Raw genomic sequence first — 9,959 nt, 5'->3', positions numbered from 1 at the left:
GGCAGCTGGAACAGCTGGCTAGGGAGCCGCTTGCATGTCTCTGGTTTTTTCTTTCCCCTTCCACCACCCCTTCCCCGAACCCATCCCTGCCGCCCGGTAACCCTCATTCTTCTCGCCCCAACCCCCGACCCACTGCGGTATTGCGTGGCCTGGGGGCTCCTGATCCCGGCAGGCAATTATTGGGGAGGGAGAAGGGTAGGGGCACCGCGATGAGAGATACTGGGTTCCTCACTGCAACCGGGTTCGAGGGGCCCTGGGGGAGTCTAAAAACGGATTACTATTTTTTGTCCAATTGCTGCAGTCGGAGGGGTGGGGGCGGGGGAGGGCGAGATTCCACACCCCCTTCCTCTTCCTTCCCGGCCGCTCCCTCCGCCGCTGGGCGCCTCTGGCCGTGCTGGGGTGAGACCCCAGTTCTCGGCTCCCCAGCTCTCTGTAGGGCCGTCGGTCTTTAGAAAAGCGATGGGGTAAACGCTACATTATTTCTAGAGATGATGGGAGGGATTTGTCACCGGAAGTGAATGAGCCTTGCTTAAAGTCGAGACCAACCGGAGGTGTGAGTGGGCAGCGGAGACAGCGCAGTCACTGGCAGAAACCCCGGGCAGCGGGCCGAGCGAGAACCCGGGACGCAGCCGGCTGCTCGCGGCGCAAGCTCGCGCGCGGCGTTCGGCCTGCTAGCTGCCAGGGTGCCGGGCTCCTGCCCTTCCAGTCCTGTTTCACCCATCTCTTCAACCCCGTTCCCAGCCACCATCGTTTTTAATTGGAGTATTTGCTCACGAAACTGTCACTTGAAATTTTAGCGATATACTTGCGTCCTGGTGCCGAGAAATAGGGAGGAAACGAGATCTATTGAATTAAATCTAAATTAAGGCCGATCTCCAATTTTTATGCCCCAATCGCTCCTTTCCTTCCCGTTTAAAACAAACCAACAAACAAAAATGACATATAAATTCCGGGTTGAATAGAGCATTTCTCCAACGAGTCAGCACAGACCACGCCACGTGGCAAATTTCTCACTGGGGTTGAGGGATGGGGTGTAAGTTTTGTACATTTGTAGGTGTTTGCGTGTAGCGGATGGAAACCGGGGTGCTGAAAAACAAGGTGTTTACACTTGTACGTAGTCTTTATTTTTCATTAGTTTTGTTTCTTGGGCAAAGTGAGGGTTTTGTTTTGCGTTTTTCATTTCACAAAATATGGGTCTGATGCTGGTGAATGAAATAATTATCTTGTCCAAATCATCTGGAGGACTGCAATGACTGTTTTATTGTGTGAAATGTTGATTTAACCAAAGAAGGTTTAGAGAAGACTTACTTTGCTAGGGGGAAAAAAATCTTGACCTGTTTCCCCTAAAGATTTTTAGTAGTTGGACCTCTCCCATTCAAATTAAGGAAGTTGGTAACCAAAAAAAGCTTATTGAACTTAGGGATTGGAGCTGGAGTGAGATTCACGTTTGCCAAAGTGAATCTATGCGTGGTTTTACGTGTTGGCTATATTCAAAGTAGAGTGGAATGTCATTAAACCCTTTCAAGAACTTCATTTCTAGACTCTTAAACAGGTTTCTGCATAGAATCTATTGCACGTTGGAAGTTTCTGAGTATTTTTAGTTGGCTAGTGCAAACTTTTAAGAGGAAGAAGCAGTAAAGGATGAAAATGGACAGGTCACCAGCTGGCCGGTGTGTGTGAGGCAGCTCCAAAGACTGATGTGAGGCTTGAGTGCGAGTGAACGGGGTCAGTGGTGCCGTTATTGGTTATCGTGAAGCCTTGGCTTGACAGTTCTTGACAGCCTCCAGCATGGCTGTGGGCCGTGGTGGGTGGCCAAGACACGGACATAAAGCTATGGTTCTGAGTTCAAAGCAGTAGAAGGCTTCGAAACTGCTGGCATTGCCAGAATCTATTTGCGTCCTCTTTCTGACATTTGCTGGCAGCCGGTTCAGCGTGCGTCCTTGCCATGGATCCCAGCCGGTGAGAGGTAAGTGACTGCTCTGATGGACGGGGAAGGGGACGCATTGCTGCAGAGCTGTGGCAAAGGCAGGCAGTCGGGTGTCCTGCATTCTGCTTTAAACTATACCTTAAAATGGCTTATAAATCAAAGTCCTGCTCTGTCACAGACATCTTGAACAATGGAAGAATTCCAAGGTGTAGGGACTTGAACATCTATGTAGCAATCATTTAGATACTTTATGACTCTTTGTTAGTTAGGTGGACGTTTTACCTTTTTGAAAATTTCCAATATCTGTAATATGGAGAGAGTATTACAGGAATGCTATAAAACCCCAAATACTTCAGTAGTTATCCACTATTGATTTTCTCCTAAAACTCTAGCCAGGGGCCCAGCAGATGGTGTAATAGTTACTTTGGGGGACTTAACATCTCAGACCTAGCCTGGGCGCATGTGCGTGCGTGCCCAAGATCCCAAGAGGAGAATTGGAGGAGAAGGGATTGCAGTGTGGCCATCCCCCCTGGAGGGTGATTTCTCGCTTTCTGCCTCTCTGTCTCTTTCTGTCTTTCCTGCGAGCCCACACGCCCTATAGCAAAAACTTCCCCCAAAACAAAACAAAACAACACAACTCTAGCCAGTTTGTGGCTACAACACCCCAGGCTGACTCATTGACAGCAGATCCAGGCATTATATTATTTTATATTTTACAGTCTGTAAGTATGTAAGTATATACCTCTAAATGACTAGGACTTCCTTTTTTTTTCTGTTTTTTAGGTATTTTTAAAAATTATTTATTTAGTTTTATTTTGTTCATTTATTTATTTTTAGTTTGACTAGAGAGAGACACGGAGAGAGAAAGAGGGAAAATGAGAAAGCAGGCCACCAGGTCTGGAACTTGAACTGTGGTCAGCCATGTGGTTGTCTCCAGCACCTCAACCACCACATCACCTGCTGGTCCCTGTTTTTTAGGTTTTAATAATAGGACACATGCACTCACCAGAGAAAGAGAGAGAGAGAGAGAGAGATCATCCCCCAGGGGGAATGGTCACGCCATAATCTCTTCTCCTCCATTTTCCTCCTGGGATTTTGGGCACACATACAGAAGCGCCCAGCATGATTTTTCAAACCATTAAGTCCAAGATTCAAGCTGTGGTTAGCCGTGTGGGAGTCCAGTACCTTATCCACCACGCCACCTGCTGGCTCTCAGTAGTTCCCTTTTAAAACATAACTGTAGTATTATTACCATACTCCAAAAAAGCATTATATTTTTTCCTTAATATCAGGTTTCTAGTCTATAGTCTCATCTCCCTGACTATCCTGTAATTTCCTTGTTTTAAAAGATATCTATTTGAGGGCCAGCTCTGTCGTACAGCAGTAATGTGCTGCTCAGGAGAAGCTGAATCCTACATGGTGACCACAGTTCGAATCCCTGGCCCTGTCTGCCTGAAATATGCCCAGCACATATGTGACTGCCTGGAATAGGATGGGCTAGAGGACTAGAGGAAGTGGGTGACCCGACCCTGTAGAGGGTGCTCCTCTTTCTCTCTCTATCTCTCACATGTGCTTAGATACCCTCTATCATAAATAAAGAAAAAAAATAAAAATTATAAAAGAGGGGGACCAGTAGGTGGCGTGGTGGTTAAGGTGCTGGACACTCCCACATGGCTGACCACGGTTCAAGTCCCAGACCTGGCAGTTTGCTTTCTCACACTCTTCTGTCTCTCTTTGGTCAAATTAAAATAAATGAATGAATAAATAAAATAAAATAAATAATTATAAAAACAAAAGTTCTTAATTTAAAAAAATTTATAAAAGAGGGCCAGCAGGTGATTCAGGTGCTGGGCTACCACATGGCTGACTCTGTGGTTTGAGTCCCAGACCCAGCAGCTGGAAAAACACATGGGAGTCTTGTGCATACACATCCAAAATCCCACAGGAGAATGGAGAATGGCCTGCCGCATGGCCATCCCCTCTGGGGCATGACTTCTTACTTTCCACTTTTCTGTCTCTCTTGGTCTCTGGCGAGCGCAGGCACCCTATGACAAAAAAAAAAAACTAAAATAAATAAATAAATATATAAAATGTAAAAAAGAGGGCTGGCTTGGTGCTCTGGTATGTAAGGCAATTGGATCCGACATGACTTACACTGTGGTTAGAGTACCAGTAGCTTGAGGAACTGCTGCAGTCCGTTCTCTTCTGTTCTCCTGCCAGGATTTTGGACACACACACACATGCACCATTTGTTTTTCCCCGTGCGTACGTGTGTGCTCAACATCGCTGAAGGAGGGAGCAGTGGAGGAGGAGGGACTGCGCTGGGACCATTCCCCACGACGGGTGCTTTCTCATTTCCCTCTTGCCCTGTCTCTGGTGAGCACACGCCCTTTGCAAAAATAAGTAAATAAGTAAAAAGGTACTATATTTGAATAAGGATCCAAACAAGTTTCACACAATGTGTCTGTTAATACGTGGGTTCCTCTTATTCTCAGTGGTTTTGTTGAAGGAAATTGATCATTTATTCAGTAGTGTTTCCATTAGACTAGATTTTGCTGGTTGCATTCCCACACAATATTTGTTAGATTTTAGATATCTGTGGTTTTTTAATAATTATTTTATTTAACTTTACTTATTTATTTTAATTTGACTAGAGAGGGAGAGGGAGAGAAAGAGAGAGAGAGAGAGACCAGGACTCGAACTGTAGTCGGCTATGTGGGAGTCTAGTGCTCTTAACCACCACGCCACCTGCCAGCCCTGATATTTGTTGTATTTATTTGATCTTTTAATATCATAAAGTGAATCTGCTGTAGTTTGTAGTTAAATGCCTCAGGAAATAGATAAGCAACTAGCAAAAGCATTTGAGCAGAATGAAAACGGGTAGGTTAGGCAGCAGAACAATACAGCCCTTTGATGTTCTATGGATTTTATCTGAGACCCAGTGCCAGGTGGAAGATGCCAAGCACACCTAGGCAAATGAAGCACTTCCAAGCTCTTGTTTTCCAGTAGCTGGATGTGCCACCTACTCATCTGTCAGTGAGCATTGAATATATACAGTATGTGAAGCACTTATTAAAGAGTTCCAGGGCCAGCAGATGGAGTGGAGGTTAAAGTGGCCAGATCCCACATGGCCAACTGCATGGTTCAGTCCCAGGCCCAGTGCACCCACTGGTGCATTTGCACATGTGCCCAAAATCCCCAGAGGAGAATGGAGGAGAAGGGCTTGCAACGTGGCCATGCCCGCCGGGTGATTTCTCATTTTCTCTCTTTCTCGGTCTCTCTCCAGTAAGCCCACACGCCCTATAGCAAACTTAAACTCCGCATATCAAGTATCAGTGTTAGGCAGCTCTTCCTTGTTGGTTGCGGATGTCTGGCACCGCACCGAAACAGTGAAAGATGACACTGAAGGTGTGTTCTGTCATTGATAAGGCTCCACATTTGCCTGGGAAGCATAACAGCGTCTTCCTTCTCTTTCTGCCCCTGGCTCTTCCCACCCCCAACACCCTGTCTGGAACTTTTTTATTTCATTATTATACACTTAATGTCTACAGCAGAGGCTAGCATCCATTTGTTAACCACTGAGTGTGTTTGTCACTGAGCCAAAGGCCTAAAGCTGCCAAAGTGAGTAAAGCAACTCTGCCCTCCTACGGCGTCTAATCTGGACAAATAATCGTACAAGCATTGTAGCAGTGACAGCTGACAACTATGTAAAAGAAAGATACAGAGAGTCGGCTGTTGTGCATGCACGTGTGTGTGTGTGTGTGTGTGTGTGTGTGTATGGAGAGGTCGGCCTTGTGGGAAGGTAAGTGAAGAATCGAGAAGGGGCTGAGCTGACGCTGGACGGCGAGTAGGAATTGACAAGGAGAAGTCAAGTGGGTGATGGGAAGTGTCCTGTGTGGGTTTGTGGGGAGAGTGAGAAGTAGGGGTGGGCTGGGGTAATGGTGCCAAGGGCAAACACAGAGAGCTGGGAAGAGGAAGTGGGATGGGCGAAGTCAGTGAGGCTTCTGTTACAGTTTTGTTCTGTTACAGTAATACTCGAGCATGTCTGAAGGCCAGCAAGAAAGATCCAGTTTAGAAGAAGCTTCAACAGAAACACAAAGTGCAGAACGTGAGGGGTGGGGTCCAAAACAGGTGTAAGGATTCGCCGCTGAGAGGAAGGACGGCTTCTCTATTGCAGTGTAGATGTTTGAGCTTTTTTCATGAAAGCTTTCTTTGTTTATTTCTCTCTTTTTTTTTTTTTTTGGAGAGGTTTTTGCTATAGGGCACGTGCGCTCACCAGACAGACAGAGAGAGACAGAGAGATAGAAAGCGAGAAATCCCCCCCCAAGGGGGATGGTCACGCCACAATCCCTTCTCCTCCATTCTACTCTCTTGGAGATCTTGGGCACGCACGCACACGCGCCCAGTGTGAGTTTAAGCCACCGGGTCTGGGACACAAACCACGGTCGACTACGTGGGAGTCCAGCGACATAGCCATTACGCTAACTGCTGGTCCCTCTTTCTTTTTTTAAAAAAAAATAATTATTTCATTGAACCTCACTGATTTTATTCATTTATTTTTACTTGACCAAAGAGGGACAGAGAAAGAGAGAGATGGAAAGTGAGAAAGCAAGCCACCGGGTCCTTGACCAACATGGTCAGCCATGTGGGAGTCCAGGGCCCTCAACCACCATGCCACCTGCTGGCCCCTCTTTTTTTCTTTTTTAATTGCTGAAGGGTGCATGTGCTAGCCAGAGAATGAACAAGAGAGAAAATGACCCCCAGCAGGACGTAGTCGTGCTGCAATCTCCTTTCCTCCATTTTCCCATCCCTTCCTCTTGGGCATCCATGCACACATGCCCAGTGTATTTTTCAAACTGCTAGGGCCAGGATTCGAACCATGATGAGACATGAGTAGTCTCTCTCCCTGTGTATAGCACTTAACCACTTTTTAAAAAAAGAATTATTTTATTTAACTTTATTTATTTACTTACATATTTTAATTTGACCAGAGAGGGACACAGTGAGAGAGAGAAAGAGAAAGCAAGCCGCCAGGTTCGGGACTCGAACCACAGTCAGCCATGTGGGAATCCAGCACCATTAACCACCAGTTAATCACTTCACTTTGGGGCCAGTTCTATCATGAAAGTTTTCTAACACACACAGGCTTTTTTCTTTTTTTAAAGTCAATCCATAGTAACATATGTGTCATGACCAAAACAAAAGTTTTAAGAAACAGTGAATACGTTTATGTGTGATAGATATTGTTTTCTATTCTATATCTTTTTTTTTTTTTTTTTTGAGAGAGAGAGATTTTTGCTATAGGGCACATGCGCTGGCTGGAGAGACAGAGAACAGAAAGCAAGAAATTGCCCCCTGGGGTAATGTCCATGCTGCAATCCTTTCTCTTCCATCCTCCTCTTAGAATTTTGGGCATGCATGCGCAAGTGCCTGTCGTAAGTTTTAAGTCTCCAGGTCCAGGACTCAAACCATGGTCAACTGTGGGAGTCCAGCGACACAACCATTACACCCTCTGCTGGTCCCTATACATCATATATTTAAAATGCCAGTCGGGGCCAGCAGGTGGCATGGCGATTGAGGTGCTTTGACTCCCACATGGTTGACTGGGGTTCGAGTTCCAGACCTGGCAGCTTGCTTTCTCACTTTCCTTCTCTCAGTTTCTCTCTGTTGAGTGCATGTACCCTATAGAAAGATTCAAAAATAATAATAAAAAGAATTTTAAAATACACAAATAAAGAGCCAGCTGATGAAGTGGTGGCTAGAGGTGCTAGATTCCCACATGGCTAACCGCAATTCGAGTCCTAGACCTGGTGGCTTGCTTTCTCTCTCTTTCTCTGTCTCTTTCTGATCAAATTCAAAAATACCCCCCAGGGGGGATGGTCACGCCGCAATCCCTTCTCCTCCATTCTCCTCTCGGGATCTTGGGCACGCACGCACACGCGCCCGGCATGAGTTTTAAGCCCCCAGGCCTGGGACGCAAACCGTGTTTGACTACGTGGGAGTCCAGCAACATAGCCATTATGCTAACCGCTGGTTCCCATCAAATAATTATTTATAAATAAATAAATAAAATGCCAAATGGGATTCAGCCCCCTCAAAATTAAATCATAGGTTAAAAATGCGGATCAGCAGATGGGGTAATGGTTATGTCACTGGACTCTCATGTAGTTGACTACAGTTCAAGTTCCAGACCTTGATTCCTGGAGGAGAAGGGAATGTGGCATGTCCATCTTCCCTGGAGGAGGGGGGTTGATTTCTCACTTTATGTCTCTCTGTCTCTCTTTGTCTCCTTGGCAAGCGCATGCATCCTGTAGCAAAATTCTCTAAAAGACCAAAAAAAAAGGCCACATCAGCCATTCCTCTGTAGCCCAAGGAACAGCGAGTGCAGGAAGTCCGTTAGCTAGTTGGCGGAAGAGGCTGATGGTTTCTGTGTGCTCTGTCAGGTAGACAATGAGGCCCTCTGCTGCACAAGGACGAGTGGGGCTGCAGATCTGTGAAGTGTGCAGACTGTCAGCCTGGCGGGAAGAGGGAGGACTTGTCACCCAGAGAAAAGGCGGTCTGGATTTTCAGCAAGTACTTGGAGAATGAATGAGGGATGAATGAGAACCTTGGAAAGGAGGCGGGGTGTGAGCAGGCCAGAGGGGGAAAGCTCATGCTGACAGCCTAACCCTCTGGAGATGGGGGACCCCTGCAAGGAGGCTTGACTCTTAGCCCCTCATGTATTATCTGCAGACCTCTCCCCAAGACCCTCACTGCTCGTCAGCAACTGACCTTACTCGTCACAGAGGAAAAGGGCCCTGAGTATGCGCATTCGCTGGCCTCCCAAACCTATAACTCATCTGTGAAGATCCACCTCTGGGGCATCTGGCGCCCTAGTTATTAGGGCGGCTAGACCCCACATGACTGACTGACTAGTTCAGGTCCCGGACCTGGTAGCTTGAAAAGCACACCAGGCTTGTGTACTTGCGTGCCCAAAATCCTGAGAGGAAAAGGCAGTTTCTCTTTCTGTCTCTAGCAAGTGCATGTGCCCAGTCACACAAACACACAGACAGACAGATAGACACACACACACACACACACAAACACGAAAAAAATCTGCCTCTTATCTTTTCTCCTCATTCAAAGCAAAGCTCTCCCTCAAGACTCTCTGTCCCCTCCCTTCCATCTCCTAGGACCTCAAGCTGCTCTTTCTTTGGGACCTTTGATCCCTCTCTTCTTTGGCATCTCTCTTCAGCAGTAAGCTCCCTCAACTTACAGTTTTCCTTTTGTCCCATCATCCTCCCAAGCAAATGTTATACCATTCTTCCTTCTAACAACAGACTCCTTTTTTAAAATTATTTTTACTTTAAGATAGTATTTTTTCCATTTACTTATTTATTTTTACATTTTCCCACAAACATTTACTTTACATATCAAAACAATTTTGCTCATACTCCATAGTTCTTTTTTTAGAATTATTTATGTATTGAATTCCATTTGTTATTATTTCTCCATAGTTCTTGACAGTTAATAAACAACTTTCAAAACTTCAGAATACTGAATTTTAAAGATAATGTTCAAAATATTTCTTATAATTTTGTCTAATTTTGTTCGTGACTCTATGACAACAGAGATGGTTATGGTTTTAAATAGTTTTGAGAAAATATTTACATGTCAGCTACCCAAGTTGTTGAAAAGCAAATGCCGAGCACACTGGTCACACATGCACCTTCTCAATTCAGCCCTGCCCAAGTATTGTGTGATACACCATCTGCTAGCAAAGATCAGTCTCTTTTTCTTCCTTCAAAGTCTTCCTCAAAATAATCCTCTGGTGTGGTTGCTCTTTTGCAATCTCTACTGACTACAATGCTGGGCTGGAAAAGTCTAGGTTATTTTATGTTATAAATTTTTCCATATATCTTCTCTAATCCTCTCTGCCAGGCAGAGCTGTTTATGATACCAGGCCATCTTTCTAAAAACTTCTGTTGGCTTACTTGAGATCCACCTCTGCTAGCAAAGATCAGTCTCTTTTTCTTCCTTCAAAGTCTTTCTC

Source organism: Tupaia chinensis, unplaced genomic scaffold (assembly GCF_000334495.1).
Source record: "Tupaia chinensis unplaced genomic scaffold, TupChi_1.0 Scaffold000238_1, whole genome shotgun sequence".
NCBI classification, from domain to species: Eukaryota; Metazoa; Chordata; class Mammalia; order Scandentia; family Tupaiidae; genus Tupaia; species Tupaia belangeri.
Note: the sequence above shows the minus strand (reverse complement) of the source record.